Source organism: Aethina tumida, chromosome 5 (assembly GCF_024364675.1).
Source record: "Aethina tumida isolate Nest 87 chromosome 5, icAetTumi1.1, whole genome shotgun sequence".
Taxonomy (NCBI): Eukaryota; Metazoa; Arthropoda; class Insecta; order Coleoptera; family Nitidulidae; genus Aethina; species Aethina tumida.
The window spans coordinates 11,421,879-11,444,201 of record NC_065439.1 but is presented as its reverse complement, the minus strand read 5'-3'; the positions used below and the strand labels follow the sequence as shown (position 1 = coordinate 11,444,201).

At 30.0% G+C, this 22,323-nt stretch overlaps 1 protein-coding gene across 3 annotated transcripts in view; it reads right to left on the bottom strand.

Annotated features, from left to right (window-relative positions):
* The window catches only part of LOC109596521 (octopamine receptor beta-2R), a 58,771-nt gene extending 37,953 nt beyond the window's left edge, over positions 1–20,818 (bottom strand). For 2 of the 3 annotated variants that reach the window (XM_020012089.2, XM_049967682.1), the window contains exon 1: positions 9,864–10,641. The gene's annotated coding sequence lies outside the window, so the exon portion shown is untranslated. Of the gene's footprint in view, positions 1–9,863; positions 10,642–20,722 lie in introns of those variants that run through there. The other variant, XM_049967683.1, reaches the window with a different exon arrangement.
* Positions 20,819–22,323: the final 1,505 nt, after the last annotated feature.

The window sequence follows — 22,323 nt, the reverse complement described above, 5'->3', positions numbered from 1 at the left end:
TATGTGTTGTCGCTACAATTAAGGACACCATGTAATGACAAGGTTGTGGTTTTTCACATGCTGAAAGCTATTTGTGATAATAAAATGAAATATTCCGACGATTTTCCACGCGTTAAATGCAATAAATTTATAGTCTTTTAAGCTGTAAAACTTTTAGTAATTAATGGACTAAACAATCGATAATGGTGTAACGAAATTTTGTTGAAAAATCATTTTATTTACAATAAACATGGCTTTAATTGAAATTAATTACACTCAATTTGCGACACGACAACCATTAATTGCGTGATAAATATAACTAACTATAAATAATATTTTGATAGTCAAGTATGAAACTTTTTAATAATAGAAATAGTTCTACCATCAACTTTGATCAAAAACCCTCTCGATACTCGAACTATTTATTGTTGTGTCAGGCACAAACGTACTTTTTTTTGGTTATGGACCAAAGTGTGAGAGATAAGCAGAACCGGACCCATTGTCCTTTGCACAACAATGCAGAATGCGAACCTATCCCTGAACTCCACTCGACAACTAAAACCGGCGTGAAACTGGACTCATTGTCGTGCAACGTAACAACTTCTCGGCTCGAACGACAATTACGAAACACGTCTGTTCCGATCTAATCTCAATTTTACACCACTTTCTAACCCCATCAATGTTTCACGTTAAGTATGGATGGGACAGAGATAAAAATCGAAAGTCAGTCACTCGAACATAGGCGAAAGATAAATGGGGCTCATGTATCGAAATTTATGTGTCGATACACCAGCCAAAACAAAGGTGAGATGCGGTTTGTTTTATTAAATTGCGTCACGTATATTTTTTTGTGGCTCGGGGGTGTTCCTTTCCACTTTTCAACCGCCCCATTTCGTTATCTGGCTATTCTCCACATTTTCGGCCCGCGTTCGTGATGCCGTTGCACAAGTAACTCTAATATGCAAATAAATAGGGTACGCGAATTGTATGAAAAAAACTTTATTGCTGGGACATTAAGTTCCTGTAATTCCCCGACTTATTATAATAACGCCGCGTGTTTTTCCGGATAGAAAACTATTTCATTCAAATTTATTACCTCTCTGCGTATGTATATAACTTTTTTTCTTGGGGCCTTTTAATAAGATTGCTTTTTTTGCTGCAGCAGGGGGTTCCAGACCAAATAAAATTTTCTCTTTAAAATAATACTGAGATTTTCGATTAAGCTGTAAAAAAATTCTTGCCGCAATTTTTTTTTAAATATGTAAAACCGTGAATTTATTAAGAAATAAATAACAAAGGTAATTCCATGTTTATCTAAATTGCATGCTATTATATCTCAACCTTGAGATGGCTTTACATAACATGCGACCAAATTGATCTTTGCAGCTATTTTTGCGCTCGAAATTCCGCCGTTGCACCAAAACAATACGAATAATAATCTCGATAAACTCCATTTAGAACTTAACGTAATTAAATTAAAGTTTCGGGAACTTTGGTCTCTTTTTATAGTTTCGTTTGTTATATTCGTATAATGAATGATGAAATTAAATGTTTAAGGAGGCCGTAAAATGTTTTATGGCCTGTTTAAAAGGTCCAAAGAACTCAATTATTCAATATCAGGCGATTTTATACAGTTTTCTCGAGACGGTTTGTTGTGCTGCTTATAATTTAAATTGAAACTTGACGAAAGTGTCACATTAAATCTGAGAAAATTACCAATTCTGATTATAGCGAAAGCAACATTTAATAACGAAACTTAGATGAACAAAGTTAAGTTGTACTTGTGTATTGTGATTAAATAATTCTGTTGGTTCGCAAACAAAATGTGCGTTTGCCAAATTAACATGCAAATTGAAGCTCGGTCAATGTGGAGTGCTGAAAAATCGTGTCTTGGCAAAAATGTGTTGGCATGTGTTTTTGAAACGGTTTTATAAATATTCTAGTTCGCTGTATCAAACTTGGGAAATCAAGGACAAGATTAGAGCGAAAAAAGCAATTTTCAAAGCCAATTCTTTTCGAACATTATCTCACAATAAAATAATTTGTTTTTTATGCCTTCTGCGTGGGCGGACGAAAGAAAACGTACGAAAATAATGTTGGCCGCAAATCCGATAAGATAAATCATATTTAATTCAATTAAAACAATGTTTACAGGCGATACTTTCGCTGTTTGTGTCTGATAAAAAAAAATTAAAAATATAACTGAAATAAAGAAACCATGATTCGACCTTCAATAACAATGTGCCATAAAAATTGATTGCTCGATTTATTTTTATGCATTAACGCATTATGTCCCCAAATAAGCTTTCCTGTCTCCACAACAAATTTCCTACAAGATAAAATACATTGTTAATTGGCAATTTATCGAAATTTAATACACAGCAAGGGATAAATCAATTTCCTCCCCTTTGTAAAAGTTTTAATTGCTCCTGACTAAAAAACGTACAATATCTGTCAGGAATTATATCGATTGGTCCTCATTAATCTTAAAACGAATTAAGTGGATTTCGTTGTGACTTTTCCCTTTTTAACGCACAATAAAACTATTTTTAAACTTTGCGAGGTAATTGTTTATAAGTCCTATCATTAAAACAATTTTAAATGAAGGTTACATGCAATTTCCGTAACCGATTACTACTAATGTATATATTTTTTTGGCATTTACTTCCCATATGAATAAAAAGCAACTCCAAAGTGTTAAAAATTCGTTTATTGTGGTTTTTTATCAGATAAACATCCTGTAAACAAGTATTTGTCAATTATGTATTTAGAATGTGTTATTTAATTTTAACATATTATAAAATGCATATAAATAAATTTTGTAATTTTCGACGTGACTAATTTTAAGCAATAACTTTTTAAGTAAGTTTCGCGAGTTTAGTTGTCGAGTAATAATTTTTGGCAAGTATTAATTTTCTGGGAAATAGTTTAATGTTCTTTTAACTACTGTTTTTGTTAAGTATTGTTTTACGCAAGATAAATTAGCCATTTATTAGTTTAATAATACCCCTGTGTTTTGAAAAAATTAAATGTAATTACATCATGACATTACTATTTTATATTGTTAGGAAACACTAGTGACTTTTAAAAAATACCGTTGTTCGATTTGAAACAATTTCCTAGACAAAATTAAATTTATGTCTTTTATAGTTTCTCAAGAACTCCATAAAATATTCAGATTAAATTCTCAATTTTTGCTCGCAAGATAACTTAAACTACAAGTTCTGCTGTGAATTATGCAAAGTTTGTTCACGTTTACCATGGTCAGTTCGCACTTTGCCAAATTCAGCAACTTCCTGCCCTAAAGCTGTTTATCACACACAAAATTCACTCGAGTTATTTCGTAAACACGGCGTTTCGGTGATTCCTTAATTGTTAATAAATAAGCGATCAAATACTCGATCGTTAATTTCGTGAGGCCAAAGTGTTTATAAACCTTTTGACCTCTCGCATTCCTCCGCCGACTCCGGACCCGCAATTCATCCCTCCCATTAATAAACAATAAATCCAGTTCATTTCCTTAAAAAAGTAAAATTGGACGTTTATTTTTGCCGTCGTTCAATTAAAGTCGCATTTATTATTTCATTCGCATCGATTCGGGACGGCACATAAAAAAATAAAATAAACGCGACAGTTTCGCCGAATCGGCTGAAAAACGTGGGCCGTGAAATTTTTGAGGTGCGGAACGCGCTTTTTTAAAAAATTCATGAAAGTTTGCGGATCGGTAGGAAAAATGCCGCGTTTGCGATTGTCCGTGTTAGTAGCGTGATACGTATTTTTTACTGCTTAAATAAAAATATACTGGTACGAATCCTTTCATTTTTTTATTATTAATATGTAAATTTATTTAATGTGCTTGCTTTTTGATTTAATTTTATTGTATTTTAATAGTTTTTTTAACGCTATTTGGGGCAAGTAAATTGCTTTAACATATCAAAGCTGCGAGAAAAACGTCGAAGTGAATTTGATATGAGGAAATATAATGTTTTGCATATATTATGTTAACATTTTATACATATCTAATAGAAACGATTCTTACGTAAATATATATTTTTTAAGGAGAAAATTGTACAGAGTATTCCAGATTTTGCCAGTTATATTTCTGTATCAGAAAGAGCAATCCAAATGTATAAAGCTCAATTTTTTGGAAATTAATTGCTGCATACTATAAGTTAATCTATTTTTGAAATATTAATCACTTTTAATTTTTTTTATTTTATATTAATTAATATGAAAATTTTATTTATAAAATTTAAAAACTTCTTAATAGTCTTAATAAATATTAATTTATTTATTATTAAATAACCAATTAAATTTAATAAAAATTAAAATTATTAACTTATGTTTATAATATTTAAAAAATTAAGTTCAAAATTGAAAACAATAAATTAAATTAAAAAATACATATTTTAAATTTAGAAAAAAAAAATAAATAAAAATAAATTAAAAAAATTGGGCTTAAAAAACTAAAATTAATAATTAGATAAGATATCAAATGGGGTTTCACAATTTCCTGGTTGTGTCACTGGGTAATCAAATTACTTAGAATGGTAGTTAAACTTGTATTATATATCTAATTTATCCATATACAAGCTTCTTCATAAAAATTGTGTAATATGAGTTTGACTGCGAACCCTTTTGTCACATATTCGATCACCATGAATGGAAAACAGAATCGGTACATCATTGAAGACGACCTCATTCCACATCCTAAGGTTGTTCTCTAAACCACTCCTGCCTTGAACAATGCTCACTTTGTATGGCTAAACAAAATCGGTGCACCATTGAAGACGAACTCATTCCACATCCCAAAGCTGTTCTCTACACTACTCATGTCTTAAACGATGGTTAAATGTGAGAGAAAGCACCAACTAGGGAAGCTAAGAAAAATGACCAAATGAGCTGATATTATTGTGCACACATCGAGTGGTAAGAAATCTTCCTTCTTTTGAAAACCATTGGTTGACAGTTACATGAGTAATGAAAATGCTATCTTGTAGAGCTTGCTTGCTCTTCAACTGCTTCACTACCTTCCTAAGATCAACATTTCCAGAAATTGGTTCATTCGATTGGCAATTTCCAATTTCTTTTAACCCAAAATGCAGTTTGAGGATTGCCAATTTCCAATTTATTTTAACCAAAAATGGAGTTTCACAATTTCATGACTGTGTCACTGGGTGATCAAATTACTTAGAATGATAATTATACTTGTATACGTAATTTATCCATATACAAGCTTCTTCATAAAAATTATGTATTATGTCTTTGACTGCGATACCTTTTGTCACATATTCGATCACCATGTACGGATAAAAAAAATCGGTACATCATTGAAGGCGACCTCATTCCACATCCTAAAGTTGATCTCTACACCACTTCTGTCTTGAACGATGGTTAAATGTGAGAGGAGCACCAACTGGGGAAGGTAAGAAAAATGATCAAATGAACTGATATTGTGGTAAACACATCGAGTAGTAAGAAGTCTTCCTTCTTTGGATAACCATTGGTTGACTGTTACACGAGTAATGCAAATGCGGTCTCGTAGAGCTCGCTTCCTCTTGAACCTCTTCAGTCATTCATAACCTTGTTAAGATCAACAATTCCAGACTTTGGTTCATTCGATTGGCAATTTACAATTTCTTTTAATCCAAATATACCTTCACTTAGATGATCAAAATTCTGTTTTTCTTTTATCAAGTAGTTCTTGTAACAACCTAATTCAATAAATTTATACATCCATAATCAAAATTGAATCCATCAGTAGGGGAAATACACTAGGGCTAAAATTAAACAATTCTGAGTTTGTAGTAAAAAAATCAATAAAATCAGAGTCAATATAGAATGTAGTTGTGCACAAACACAATAAACACAAAACGCGTTTTGATGTAAACATGCAGGTATTCATGGTATTGTCAGCAAACGATTCGTGATATTCCTGCCGCATGACACTCGATTCTCGTGACGATTCTGCATACAAAATTCAAATATTATTACATTATTTATTTTATTAAAAACGGCAATCACAATTTAATCATTTATTACAAATTAATATTTTAATTTCGATCAAAAGTTTAATTAAATCATGTTAATCAATTTATTTGCAAACATTTAATAAAAGGCAACTAACATATTATTCATTTTACATTATTTAAATGAAAAACAAAAACATAAACATATTAACGAAATGTATTTTTTGTAAATTTATTTATAGACGTTTTATTGAATTACCCTAGCCATAAATATATTTACGTAAATCATAAAAAACAATAGTTCAATTTTCAATTAAAAGTTTATCTGTTACGTCACTGTTGTTAATTTATTTATTCCAATGTGGAAATAATGGACACGAATGGTTCCAGTCAGTGTAATATATCAGAACTGAGTTTTATTTAAAACTAATAATAAAAATGAAAAATGTTCATGACATTTTTTTTAAAACGGATGACAATTTTATTTGTTCGTTTTAGTACATAAATTTACTTCTGTTTTAATATCCACATCGACTTCACATATTGCAGATGTGTGTTGGAGAACTTTATAAAATATTCCTTCTTCGCAAACGAACTTTTATCTCGAATAACCTTTCCCGTCTTTTCATTACCTCTCGTGAAATAATAAAACAAGAGGCTGCATCATTAGGAAACATGCGATTTTCTCATTTGCAACGAACGGCTAATTAGTTGTAATGTTAAAGTTTAATTAAATAATTTATTGTTCATACGTCGACGTAAATGCCAGTTCTATCACATAAAAATTGTTGTTATTAGTCGAGGAAACGGGTTTCTTAAATTAATTAATTTTTCGTGAATCACTTCCACAACTAAACAATGTAAAACTATTTAAATAATCTTGTGTGCGGTAACAACAAACCGGATTATTGGCCGTGCAGGAGTTGGCCTGCTGTTTTATGTCGGGGAAGCTGTAAAAGAAAACTTTCCGCCACGCTTCCGACGCACTAATCGCGTTAAACTGCACCCGTGTTTCGATTAATCAATGCGAACGTCTCGTCCGCATTATTTAAACGAACTGTATCGATAAAATGCAATTTCGAATGTCTTTTGTGTCCGGGAAGATCAAAGGAAAGCCTGAAATGGGCACTGGGAAAACGGTCTCGAATTCCTGTCGCAAAAATTTATTTCACCTGAGGGACTAACCCTTTTTTTTCTCAACCAGGATTTTATTCTCGGTCTTTCGGAGGTGTGAAAGTATTCGAGTTATGGTTGTCATAACTAATTTTTTTCATTTTCATTATCTGTAATTGTTCGGTGCGGCCTTGAAATATAAATAGATGAAAATTTTAGTGTCGCATATTTAAACATAACAAGCATTTCTGGGATCAAACCACGATAAAAAACCCATTTGTTTCTTTTAAGGAAATTATTTTTTTAAAGTCCTTATTAGTATTTTTTTTGCTGACGCACTTAAATAAATAATTTCTTCTCGGAACCGTTTTATTAGATTGTTTTGCATTTATGCATTAATTATCCTTGTACAGGTTCCGAATTTTCTATCGGGAACGATTCGATTCAATATCAAAACAACAACAAAACGATAATGATAAAATTAATTTCGCATTGGTGACTTGCAGTAACCCTTTTAAAATTTAACACTTGACGTTAATTATTTAAAAAGTGATCATTTGAATTGGCGCATCGCCATTTGTTTACCTTCATTTTATTTATAACTCGAGTATTTCGAGTCGGGCATATTTTACGATGCGACAATTTTAATTACCCGTGAAACTTCTTATTATCGGAAATTTCGCTTCGGTTTTATTAAGAACTGCTTTAAAAATTTTTATTAGTTTAAATCTATAAAAATGTTTGAGAAGTTTCTGCCATATTTTTAATTAGCTAAATATTTTGAAGTTATAACATGGAAACTGTTACATTTTTATTTGTAAATAGTGGAAAAATTCAATTAAGGCATGTTAGTAAAATTTCAAGTATTGACTTTGAAATATATTATGCTAAAAACAGACAATCGATTTATTTTAGTCGAATCGAAGAGCGTTTTCATTGATAATATTATGAACAATCGCTGATTCATTAACAACAAAAACAATTCATATTAAATTGTGTAGTTATATTTACGGTTTTAATGCACGTTTCAACGATTTTATCCTTGACTATGACGAATCTCACTGTACATAATTATTGTATGTTCGAATGTTAATTTTTATCCCATAAAAACAACATGTTAAATATGCATTGATTTTTTTTAATCAATTTTCCTGTATTTTTTTTATTGATTTGTATCGGATCAAATTATATTAATTATTAAAAACTTTTATGTTCGGCTTTTACTAATAGTCGATTGATTGTTCAAATCTTATCAATTAGTCATTTAAAGTTTAGAAATTATGAATGTCTAATCGATTTTTGGATCCATTCTTATGTTGTTAAACTATGCAAATTTTTACGATAACCTGCACAAAATATTTAAATATCCTAATATGAAATTCATTCCTGATATGTACACAAACGAATTTATGCTTATAATAACCCACCTAGAATAGTTACTGGTTAAATAAAATAAACAAACTCGGCATTTGTTGTTGTTAATGCTCAGAAACACATCAATAAAATAGTTAATTGTGCAACAGGCAATTAAATTGATATTCTCAATGTGTTTTTTATTACTAATTTGATGCACGCTTCCGAGACGAATTGTCTTCTACAGATCTGTTTGTTTCAGTATTAATTTAAATTGCTGTTGTTATAAACAATTCATCAGTGATATATGTACTTTTTGTCCGTTACTCATGAATAGGAAAAATCGGCTTTAAAACTACAAATTTCAGGCTTAAAATAGGATCAGAAATTTTAATTTAACTCAACTAGCAAATTGTATGGAAAGAAAAGCGTCGCATTTAAGTGGTAGAATTTAATTGCAATAATTGGGCGATCCTCTAAAATAAATGTGGCTCATCAAACGCTCCGATAAACGTTTTAATTAGTGTGCTATAATGCGACGTGATTCAATCAAGGAACAATATAGAGGGCAAACCGTTCATATACAATTGGTTCAACTGACGCTGTGCAAATTTAATTAAAATACAATATATAAAATTTTAACTACCTTATTTATGGAATAAACAATTGAAATTATTACAAAAAATGTGGTGAAAAAAACACATTAAAAACATTAAAATCTTTAAGGGTTTATCTTAATCTACTTCAATTAATTGAAGGATTTTACTTATGAATCTTAAAAAATCTTATAGAAATTTAATATTTCTTGTAATGGAAAGTTTATAGTTAGAAAATTTAAGTTTAATATAATTCCTTACTCATTATAATAATTCTAGAACAGAAGAATGTGTAATTTTAGATATTTTAAAATAATTGTTTATTTTATGGTTACACAATATGGAATATATAAAAATTAAAAATAATATAAATATTAAAAGGTGAATTATTAAAAATTAAAATAAAACTCAAAAATTCAGACTATTAAGCAGTTTATTCGATTTTTTTAATATTGTATTTTTTAAATTATTTTAACAAAAATGCACTATCATAAAATATTAAAAAATATAATAATAAAAAAAACATTTGTAAAAATAAATTGAAATAAACTTTTAATAAATGTATATGGCAATATAAACTGGTGCCAAATATTTAAAAACATAAATTTTCATCAAATCAAATTAATCAAATTATTATCATAAAAAATATAAATATAATACATATATTTTTTTAATTTAAAAAGTCTATATGGAAGCAATTTGTCTATTATAAAAGTGGTGCCAAATATTATATCCAAATATTTTTACTATGTAATGCCAACTAAACAAAATTTTTGACAGTACCAACATGAAGAATCCCAACAATTTTTTTTTGGCATGTTCAAATGCGAAATTTGGAAAAAAATAATCCTACCTAAGAAACGATCATAAAACTCCCCACAAACAAAAACCGGGCAGGTACCACAGTAACCGCGGCACAAAATCCACCACACGCGACCTCCACGTCTGTCCCGTTCGGTCCGTGTCAGTTTCCGTTTTGCAGCAGGAGTGTGGAGTGGCAGGAATCGGCTGTACGGTTGGCGCGATGCGGTACAAGCGACGCGCGGCGTTAGACTGAACGCAACGCGGTCCCGACGAGTGTGAAGCGACGCTCGCGACGCGACGTCCTCGCCGGAGTGTGCCCATTGATCAACCATCCGATGTCGACCCCGAAATGCACCAAATGCATCTCCTTGCACCGCACCGAGAAAAAAAAATCGGAACTGTGATCCGATGTAGGTCATAAATTTAGAGGTTTATTCGTTGAATTATTTAAAGGATTTATCCAAAAATTGACAAAGGACATGAAATTCTTAAGGTTACTTAATATTTACTTACATTTACTTCAATATTAGATCTGTATAACGTAAATAGCAGTTTTCTGAAGTCCATAAAATTATTAAAATAATCCAGCTTTTTTAATTTGTGAAACACCTTTATTTATGCAACATAGAAATTTTTCAAAAAATCGTGTTCTTAAAAAAATAATATGTGACTCCTTGGATTTCGTCATATATTAAGTAAACACTATTTATAATTCTTGTAATGTTTAATGAATTCCATTGAAAAATATTATTGCCCTTATTTATGGAGTAAAGTGATTTTTAAAAAATTAGTAACAGGCAAAGAGTTCTCAAAATAGTGTAGTAAATAACTTCTGCAATTTTTATCTGTATTTAGAATGAACTATTTATATTTCTTGTAATTTTAAATAAATTTTGTTGGATACATTATTACCTTTTTTCATAGAACGAACATAGAGATTTTTCAATAATCATCAAATGACAAAAAGTTCTTACATTAAATCAGTAAATAACTCCTTGAATTTAGTCATATATTTAGTAAAAACAATTTACAATTCTTGTATTGTTTAATGAATTCTACTGAAAAACATTATTGCCTTTATCTACGAACTAAAATGGTTTTTCAAAAATTAATAATGAACGATAAGTTCTTAAAATAATACAGTAAATGACTTCTTTAACTTTTGTCTGTATTTAGGAACTGTTTATATTTCATGTAATTTTCAATATTATTGTTAGAAAAATTATCGTCTTTATTCATGAAACATAGCGATTTTATTTATATTCAGTAAAGGCTATTTACAATTTTTGTAATATTTAATGAATTCTACTAAATAGTTATTGTCTTTATCTATGGAATAAAGTGGTTTTTCAAAAATTAGTAAAGGACAAAAAGTTCTTAAATTAATACAGTAAATAACTTTTGCATGTATTTATGAAGAACTATTTATATTTCTTGTAATGATTTTTCAAAAATCATCAAAGGATAAAAAGTTCTTAAAATAAACCAATAAGTAACTCCTTGAATTTTGTCATATATTTAGTAATGAATTCTACTGAAAAACATTATTGCCTTTATCTGTGGAGTAAATTGGTATTTCAAAAATTAAGAACAATAAGTTCTTAGAATAATACGGTAAATGACTTCTTTAACTTTTGCCTTTTGCCGCTATTTAGGAAGAACTATTTATATTTCTAGTAATTTTCAATATTATTGTTGGAAACATCACCTTTATTCATGGAACATAGCGATTTTTCAAAAATCACCAAATAACAAAAATTTATACATTAATTCAGCAAGAAACTCGTTAAATTTTGCCATATATTTAGTAAACACTGCTTACAGTTCTTGTAATGTTAAGATTTTTTAGAAATTTTTCAACAATCACCATAAAATAAAAAGTTCTTAAAATAAACCAGTAAGTAACTTCTTGAATTTTGCCATATTTTTAGTAAACACTGTTTACATTTCTTGTAATGTTTAATGAATTTTGCTGAAAAACGTTATTGCCCTTATCTATCCAAAAGACAACATGTTTTTGTTATATATTTGCGAAACGATATTTATAGTAATTATAATGTTTAATGAATTTTGTTGAAAAACATCGTCACCCTTATCTAGGTCAGGTTAAAAAATTTCCGATAAGTTATGAAACACCCTGTATATATATATAATATAATTTTTATACTTCAGTGACAATTTTCCTATGATGTAAAGGAAACGTCAACAATCGTAATATAACCACATAGTTTATATTAAAAATTGTGGTATAAATAAACATAATTGTGATCTAATGAGTGTAAGTAAAACGGCAATTACGATAATACTTGAATGATACAATTGCAAAGGTAAACGAAACAAAATATATTTCCATTTAAACTAACAATTTGTTATCATTTCCACGTGTCTACTTCACAAATAGTATTTATCACAAATATTCTAATATTTTTTGTACGATTTTTATTTTGTAAACGTTTTGGTCGAAAGTTTCAAAGTCAATAACTGGGTTCAGTTTCTCCACTCGGTTTAATCTCCGGTATTTGTAATCTAATACGCAGCAAGTTTCCGAGTTGAGGTATGTCAGCTTGATGTTACCACTTAAGGGAGACAATTTCACATATGAGAATCATAAATCTCGATTTTCACTAATCAGATTTTTTTTTATGTACACGAAAAAATTTAAATTAGGAACATTCTTACTCATTAGGCTGTGGCTGAAAATATCATTTACGAACTGTTTCTCATAATGAGAAATTTAATATGTTTCGAGGGGGAGGATAAGGCGAGTTGGATTTCTGTAACCGAGAACAACGCATGACTGAAGTCAGAACGTATTACAAATTACCAAACCGCAAAATCACCAGCACGTTTAATGTTTTAACGTATTTTACATCGGTAATTTACTTGAAATTATTCGTTCTACGTAAAACAATTAATAAAAATGTACGTTATGAATAATTTTAATCTATTATGTATTTATGAAATGAAAAGTAACCTTTAGCCGAGCCATAAAATATTACACTTAATTACAGTGATTCAATGAATTTATATTTTCGTAAGTGGCGTTTATTAAAATTCCTGAGAGGTGAAACCTATTCGCCAGTTAATTCACTTTAACGACGTCGGGAAACTAAACGAAAACCCTTTAACACCAATAACGATAATAATTGATAGGCACAACAAACGGCGAGAGTAAAATTCCTGCGGGTATAATAACATATTAGAGATATTAGAAACGGCGAAATGGAGAGAGTGAGACGAAGTTCGCGTTCATCGAAAATTGGCACTTTATAATAATTAAACGCGCCTCGTGACTGTTTAGCATAAGTAAATGATCCTAATGAACGTAATACCGAACATGTTAACTAAGACTTCGCCTTTCCAATATTCTACGTTGATGCAGTTATATTTTAGTGAGAATTCTCACTAAATATTAAACATTTTAAAATTCATTTTAATTAAATTAATGTATTTCAAACTTGTTTAAAATTATAAATTAGTAAGGAATAATTTCCTATTGTTTCCAGAGCATATTTTTAGTTAATTCTATTTATAGGCAACTCCTGTGATGAATATGACCTCTGTAAATAATTTGTGAACGACCGAAAATATTATTTCTTGGCAAAACAATAAAATTGGAACGAATTAATACCACGGTCGAACTTAGCCATTCATTAAATTATATATTTTTGTTCTAGAATTTAAAAGCCTTAGTAAAAAACAAGAAAATTGTGCGTGTTTCGAAATACAATGCATAAAATATTACATCTTTCGCCATTGTGGAGTCTGATTAATTGTATTTTAACATAATATTATTGTGATTTCAATAAGAACTTTAAAAAGGAATCCATTTATTTCGTTATTCAATTCGATTCAAATGAAATGTTTTATGTGAAAATAAACTGAACAAATAACATTTAAACAAAAATCTAAATAGCAAACTGTAGAGGCTACGATTTTCAGCTCAAACAAAGAGAAGTTGGCCAAGAAAGTTTACATTATGCACCGTATCGTCGGATGAATAAAAATGAGATCCGGCGTCGCATCGTACATCAAGCTTAACTCAAATAACTCAAATAAAGAATACACCTGACATAAGCCACCAAAACCACGTTTTGCATATCAAGATAAATGTCAAAGCACCGCCTTCTAAAATGTTTTCTCATTTCAATGACTCTTTTAAAATTTAAAGAGTGACTTGAATATTTAATAAATGAAATTTTGAACGCCCAAACACAATTTCTGATAAATAATTTATGTTCATAAATCATTAAAACAGACAGAGACATAAACAAACCGCAAAACTTGGTTCCCAACAATTCGAGTATTTCTACATTGCCGATGTTAAATAATTAAATAGAATAATTAGAGTTGCACAAGTTATATTAGTTAACTTAAACAGTCGGATTAAAACGATGCAAATGCCTAAATTATAAAACTTCCACTGTTAATCTCTTGTTTATGATGGAAACTCTAATATTTAACTGAGACCTACATGTTCTTTCATGTTTAAGACTTAATTTACAGAAACTTGAGATTTTGTATAATTTACCTTTTGGAGAAAATAAGGAGGAAACGCCTCGGTTCGTTTGAAATAACGTGCCCTTTAAGAATGTATTATATTATGTTGAATTTGCCTATGAATAAACTACTTATACAGTTTTTGATAAGCTATTTTAAGGCTGCGTTAAATAAATATACAGTCTCAGACCTATTAATGTACAACGTCAAGTTTTTATCGAAGAATCTCGTCATTTACTTTAAGCATCCTCGGTTTTCCTTTCAATAGAAAAACGGACGTTTCTAATTTATATCCATCCATTTCGGTGCTAAACCAACATATCAACTTTAAGATCTAGAAAATTCGCTTAATCGTCGGTCTAGATAATATTGTTGCCTCCTTTTCAGCATTCCCATATTATCTAGGTTCTTCGTATCGTTTAAACGGAATAAATTGCTGACGAAAATACTTTCGATAAGTCAGCGGATTTAAATGTTTAGCCACATAAAACATGATGTTTCTCTTCACTCTATTTTATTAACAAACGTGTTTTGTAAAATAAAACGTCTATATTTAAATAGAAAAAATCAATTGTGGAAAAGCCGTTGTGCATTCGTGTTTTCGACCTTAACAGAAATTTACTATTGAAGCAAATCTAATGCAATAAACAGAGCCATTTAGTTTCCATTGTACACTAATATATGTAAATGGATTCGTTAACGACATTATCACTTGCTGTGAAACATTATACGGACAAACTCTAAGATATCTTTGTCAATTACCAACGTTTTATGTCCTAATGTAAATGAATATTTTACTAAATACCGCAATTTATGCATTTCCGTTTCATATAATTCAAAGGAAATGGCGAATGCACCCAATTTGTGAATAATGGCGAATGCGCTCACCTCATCAAATTTACACTGGAAATGATTTAAATGTTGTTACAATATTATCCATTTTAATGATCAGCCAATAAAGCAAAAGATTCAGTATCATTTTTAAGTCTGGAACGTACAAAAGAAAAATTGAATTCTACTCGAAGGGAATCATATCTATTACGTTCCCTTTTCGTTTTACTTTATTATGTTGTACTTTATTCGTCCTTTTTATTTATGATTCAATTTCGCCATCCTTTCGATTTATTATTTTATTACGCCGAGACCGAAATATATTGACTCGGATGCAAAAACATTTAAATGTTCGATATGAAATTTTCATTCGTAGTGGTCGTGGCATGCACGAATTTCAAACGGTTGTATTTTATTCGTCCCCCCTCATCATTTTTACGGATGTACATGATCGTCCCACGTCTGCGGATGTTCCATCGTCCGTAACAAAGACAGATTCAAAGTCAAACACAGAAAGGGATCAAGCAGGTATTAATAATGCAGAACAATCAATAAGCGAGACGGGATAACATAATCCATACCGACATTCAGTTCCCCGAGGTACCACATGTAACTATATCGAATCCCACTTGATACCCCGTCTCAGGGAAACATATCACGATACCAGTCTGCTAATCAAAACTTATTAATTACCGTAAACATGCACACTTTGCACAACCACCGTCAACTTGTACGGGAAACTTACGAGTTGCGTCATGGGAAATGTAACATTAGTTCAAACACTTCCGGCCATTCGCTAACCCACAACCCGTCCGTCTGGTGTTTTAGACGTTTGATTTTGGTTTGTTGGTAAAAAATCGTCGAATGGAATCTGATTGTCTCATGTGAAAGCGCGAAAAGGGGGAATGGAAAATGGATGGTGTAAAATATTGACACAAGAAATCCACGTAGACGTCCCGGCAAAAAGGAAACATGAGAAAAATGCTTCCTTTTTATACGACAAAACTCCAACAGCAATGTGTTTCTGTGTCTCGTCGGATGAAATGGCGAACTAAATTAAGATGCGAGTTGCACGAATACGTTCTTGTAAAAGGTTGTTTCTATTTCATAATAACATTCTTGAAAGAAATTTATACGATTTTTTTGTTATACACTATTGAGTTTCTTTTGTAATTCACTGCTTAAAAGGTGTCTGTCTGTGAAACTGTAGAAATTTAAGAACAACAATTTACAAGAGCACAATAATAATGAAAAAATATCAAGAACTTCGACTTTTTTTACACTATTGAAATTAATGATTCATAGTAGTTTGTGTTACGATGTTAAAAGTTTTTTAAAATGTGACTATAAAACATAAATTACAATCATGAGGAAATAGTATTAATTCTAACCTTTAACTTTAACATCTGATTAACAACTAAATGACAACTTAGACAACTGATGTTCCTGAATAACAACAATTTGAAATTTTTTTATATATATTCTTTATTTTAATCTTTATTAATATAAATATGTTTATGAAATTGTCTAAATTATTATTTAATCATAAGTCTACTTATTTTAAACAATTTTCAAGGTAAAAATTACTATATTGAAACAATTTTATAATAATTTAACATGAAAATTGTATTTTATAAATTGGTGACAATTCCGATTTAGTCGGGATTGAGTTTTGAGTGGACCAAGTTCGAGATTTCGCAGGAGGTTCACGCCAACGTGATTCTATTCTTGGTCGTACAGAATGGACCGGATTAAACGTTATTTCAGTCGGATTCGGTTATCTGGCTCGGGTCTTTACATATGCCTGTGGGATCTTGGCTTTATTAGTCGGTTGCCGATGTGTCACAAGCCAACGCTTAATTACTGTCACCGACTGTTTTACGCTAGCTCTGTTCCTCTTCTCTTACACACTACATTGTCGCCAAGCGAAAATAATTTTTATGTTTGAAGGATGAATCAAAAGGAAACGATAGTTTGTAACTTCATTGTTTTCAAAAAACTGGAGTTTGGAAGTTTTTATATTGTTTCCGAACGTGCGACAAGAAAAAATATCCTCGATATTGGCCACATGCTGAAACAAGTCTCGGCGCTCATATTTTTTATTTGTCGGACGCGAATTAATAAACAGGCGGCAAATAAGGACTAAAATAAACATCTATTTAAAACCATCCGAAAAAACGATTGCACAGATTGTAACAATGTAATATTTAACGACTGGGACACGTTCTCAAAGCGGCACCATAATAAAATGTAAGTTTTAATATGCAGTGGCTGCTTCTGCTCAGTTTATGCATCCATTAATGACTCTGCAAGCCCCGTTTCGGCATAAATTAATTCCTGGGGTCTTGTCGAAACCGTCCTTTAATCTCTGGCCCGAGACCAAAAATTATTAGTTTGTGGTCTTTTAATTTGTTAATTTCGGACACTTGTCTCTAGAGAAAAATTCTAAAATATCGATGGATTTATAAAGTTTGCCATTGTTTAGGAAAAATTAGCTTTAAGAGTATTATTTGTTTAAATTGTATATGAATGAAATCACATTTTCTTACCGTATCTTCTAGTTTATTTTGTATAAAAGACAAGCAACCTTTTTGTAAAAATGTTTAAATGAATATTCAAATTATTCTTTCATTTTTTGGTCATTGAAATTGAATATTCTGTACTGATCACAGTAAATTTTATTATAAAAAGCTCATTATCAGCAGTTACATTTTTTCAAATAAAGGCCATGGGACCGATAAGAATACCGAATCGACCCCAGATAGGTATCGGGTTCATAATTTCAGGAAATGTTGGTACTCATAAGATACTTCGATGCTGCAAGTTTCAGATTTTTATCTATTTCCGTTTCTGAATAAATCAAAAAATACTGAAAATCAGTAAAAATTGTTATTCTCAGCAGTTTGTGAAAACGAGGATATTTTCATAATTTTGATTTTTAACCGTGTTACGATAACGATAAAAATATGAAACTATTTTTTTATATTCCTCATTCAATTTTCGAAGAAATTATGAGCTTCGGGAACGGTACACCATATTGAAAAAAAAATTAAAAATCGAATTTTTGCTCAAAAATCGATTTCTTTTTATGATTTAACTTTAGAAATGTTAAAATAAGTAGTATCTTATGAGTACCAACATTTCCTGAAATTATGAGCCCGATACCTTTCTGGGGCCGATTCGGTATTCTTATCGTCTTATGGCCTTTCTGTATTTTATTTTTATAAATACATAATAAAAAAATATATATGAAAGTTATATATGTAATTATAATTGAACAATTGGTTAGATACAAATTTTATTCCATCAGGTTATATATTTTTTTATAATTTGATACTGCACGTAGTTAACTATGTTGCTAATAATAATATTTTAAATTTTATTAAATTATTTCATTATTAATTTTATATATACTGTAATGAAATAAAATCAGAATATTAAAAGCATTTATTTTAGGATTATAACACTAAATTTAATCATTGAAAACTTCATAATAATGTTAATAATTTATATTTTACTGTGTTAATGATGTTAAATAATCATTTTTGTTAATGTTTTTAACTGTATATTTTCAAATGATTGTCGACTTTATTTCCAATTGCAAAGTATTAATTATTAGATGAAACTGTAAAAAAAATTGTAATTGATATGAATAAATTAATTAAATTTTTGTCTGATTTAGTTTCATTTATAGCATAAAATATTAAAAATGTATTTAAAGAAACATACATCTTTCCATTACATAAAAAATCGGACTAAAATATAAAAATAATATTTTTGGCGATATTTCAAAAACTTTGTAAAAGATCGTGTAAAAATTAAAAATTCTCTCCTCGAACCGTGACACACATGTGTATTAAAAAGAGGTAAATTTCCATATAGGAAACGCGGTTTGTACTAAAACATATGGAAGAAAATGCGAAGTGGAAACGCGTTAAGGCCCGTTGACAGGTCTATAGAGAGGGTGGAGGTAAGCGTTATCAGATGTTTGAAGCTCCGCACCTCCATTTCCTACACCTTATCTGCCATTCACTCTTAAATACAAATTTCACCTGACAGCTCAATACTCCACGCACACCGATATCTTTGTACACCTCTGGGCGATTTTATACTTGCGGACGTGTCTTGCTTTCACTTTAATGCCGCCGGATTTCCCTAAGGAGACTGACGTGTCTTTTAAAATTTACAATTAACCCATCCAGAAACCCTTATAAAAAATGTAACGTGTTTACGGTTGTACAATCCGATTTAAACGTGCTAATCCAATAGGGAAGTTTAACGGGATAAAGTTCGTAAATGGTCTACAACAAAAGGGTTGCAACCTCGCGTTACCTTAATAGTTCGACTATAAATTAACCGAGCCAATTTAGGAATCCGGAACAAAACACCTCTTGAAGACGCAAAAGGAAAAAAAAAAAAACTAATATAAATGTTGATTTAGGGATGCAGGAGTAGCTCTTAAACATGATTTACGCGTCAATCTTTCTTGATTATTCGTCGCACGTTTAATAATATTAGTCATTTCGGTGTTGCGGAAGATTACATGCCCAAACAAGTTTATTTATTACGTGGCGTCGTGAACTGGGAACTAATTTAATCGGTTACTTTGTTGGATTGGTTCCAAAAGAACAAATTAAAATTACACCATTAAAACTGCTCAAGTACAGTGGCTTTTTAATAATTATTACAAAATAAAACCAAATTATTGGTGTCTAATGAAAATAATCGATTAAATTCGCTCTTTTATGTATTGACTTTTCATTATTTGTTCTGGATTTGCTCCAATTTTGTTTTAGTTTGTATGATTTTCTCCCAATTTATAGTAAAATTTTCACAAAATAAACGAGATATTTTATTGAGTGTGACAATATAAAAATAAAATTGTGTCATTTCTCCTGACAACCTTGAAGTATTTCGACAAACAATCTTTTAACATTACTAAAACAAAAATCCATCGGGCTTCTGGAGTTTACAAGCAATAAAACTTGTGTTTGATTTGATAACAAGCCGTTTGAACTCGATAAATACGAAAACCGGAGCGAAAAAAACACGTAAAAATATCGAGGCAGGGGAAAAAATTACGTCTGAGACAGACCCGAAACGGTGAACAAATTATCTTTTATGGTCATAAAGTTGTTAGCAAAATAACGATAAATTTCAAAAAACACAACAAGAAAATATAACGCCGGAATAAGCATGCTACATGAAAACTTTTATGAGTATAAGTCCACGTAATTAATATAATTTGTGTAATTAATTGAATTTTGCCTGGAAACTTTACATGAAAGGACCAAACGAAACACAATTTCAAATTAAATAACTGTTAAATTACTTTTTAGTGCTTTTCACTACTACTAAATTTGTACTTACTAAAGTTAATTAAGTTTTTTGATTGTTTACAGAACAAAATTGATTTACAAATTTAGGTTTCGTTCACGTGAAGTGGGATGTGTTGTGAAAAAGTTTCGGTAAATAAAAAATGAACGCAAAGCCACAATATTGACCTGTGCAAGCACAAAAGTGTAAGCTGCTTTAAAGAACGCTAAATTATTTATGACGCCACTTTCAACAACTTACGCCTTCAGGATCTTTTTTTCAGCTTTTTTTACTTCGTCCGGTTTACGACGAAGGTGTGCATTGTTACATCTAATGGACACTAATATTTAAAAAAAATATTTGTTGCGGTTAAACAAAATTTTAAGTGTGCAAGTTGGAAAAACGGGGAGTCCAACAACAAACATCAGCATTTTAATAGAATGGCTGGAAGCCAACAATTTAAAAATAATGCTCGCACTTTTATTTTAAGACACAATTTTTCACTAATTTTACTGTAAGTGTCCCAAAATATGCCGAACTTGATCCAAAATCATAAATTTAGTTTTTGTAAATAACAACTGTGCGTTTCGAGGACGCCGATAAGGAAATACATATAAATTCATTAATTTTACACGAGTCCAATCGGAAAATATTTCTGTTGAAATTAAACATGCAGTAAACTGATACGACACGATAAATTATGTATAAACAATTAATTCTGAAACCTTCAATGTATAAATTAAATTTTATTAAATTTACATTTTCGATTATATCATTTAAAAAACGTTACCAATGCAGTCTATCAAGCATACAACCTGTTATCAAAATGATAAGATTTCTCAACAAAGCGAATTTTTGTTTGAGGAATCTCAGAAAAAGATTCAAGTGCTTCATGTCCTATCACCAATCTTAAAGAAAATATTGAGAAAATCGTTTTTTATTTTTAAAAATCTACTTTATATACTTTAAAAAATAAATAATATGTTGTTAAGGACATGCATATACAATTGTATATGACTTCTTGAAATTCTATTTGCCGTGTAGTGAGGCCCCTAAAAAAATGGCAGTTATAGAAACGAAAACTTAACAATGATTTCGAAATATTAAATTTTTAAATAAAATAATATATTTAATGAAAGGAAAGTGGGAACCGTTTTCATTATTTTAAACTAAAGATTTTAATGATATAAGGTAATAAACATAATTTTGCATTGATAACCATATTTTAAACTTCAACACATTTATCTTGAATTATTAGTAGATTTTATAAAATTTTTAATTTCAAAATCCACTATAAAAATATGATTGAACAACTAGAAGTCTGTTTTACCACGGTAATAAGAAAACGTCTAAGGCACTGTGAAATACTAATACAGATTGCTTTATGCATTACAGAGGATAAATATTAGAAAATAAATAATACAACAAAATATTTAAACGCCAGAATAAATATGAAGATTTAAAATAATTTTAAATAATATAAAATTTTCAAACGCCAAAATAAAATAATTTTCTGTTATTTATTATTATTTTTTTATCTCAAAAATATTAGTATATTTATTTAATATTCACTATTGTACTGCATAATTATTCTTCAATTAAACAATTCAAATAATTATCAAACAAAAACTCTATTTCAACAATGCACAAAATCCATTGAACTTTTCAGTAAATCCATTCAATTTCACTTATAATATATACACAGCACTATATGTTAACTGTATAACTACAGATATATTGCTATAAGCATGTCGGTGACGTGAATTCACAAAATTTCACCCATCCAAAAAGTGTCTAAGGCAGCACACTGCGCGTGCGCTAGTCATGAACATGTCGGTAAGGTGAATCCATAAAATTTTTCC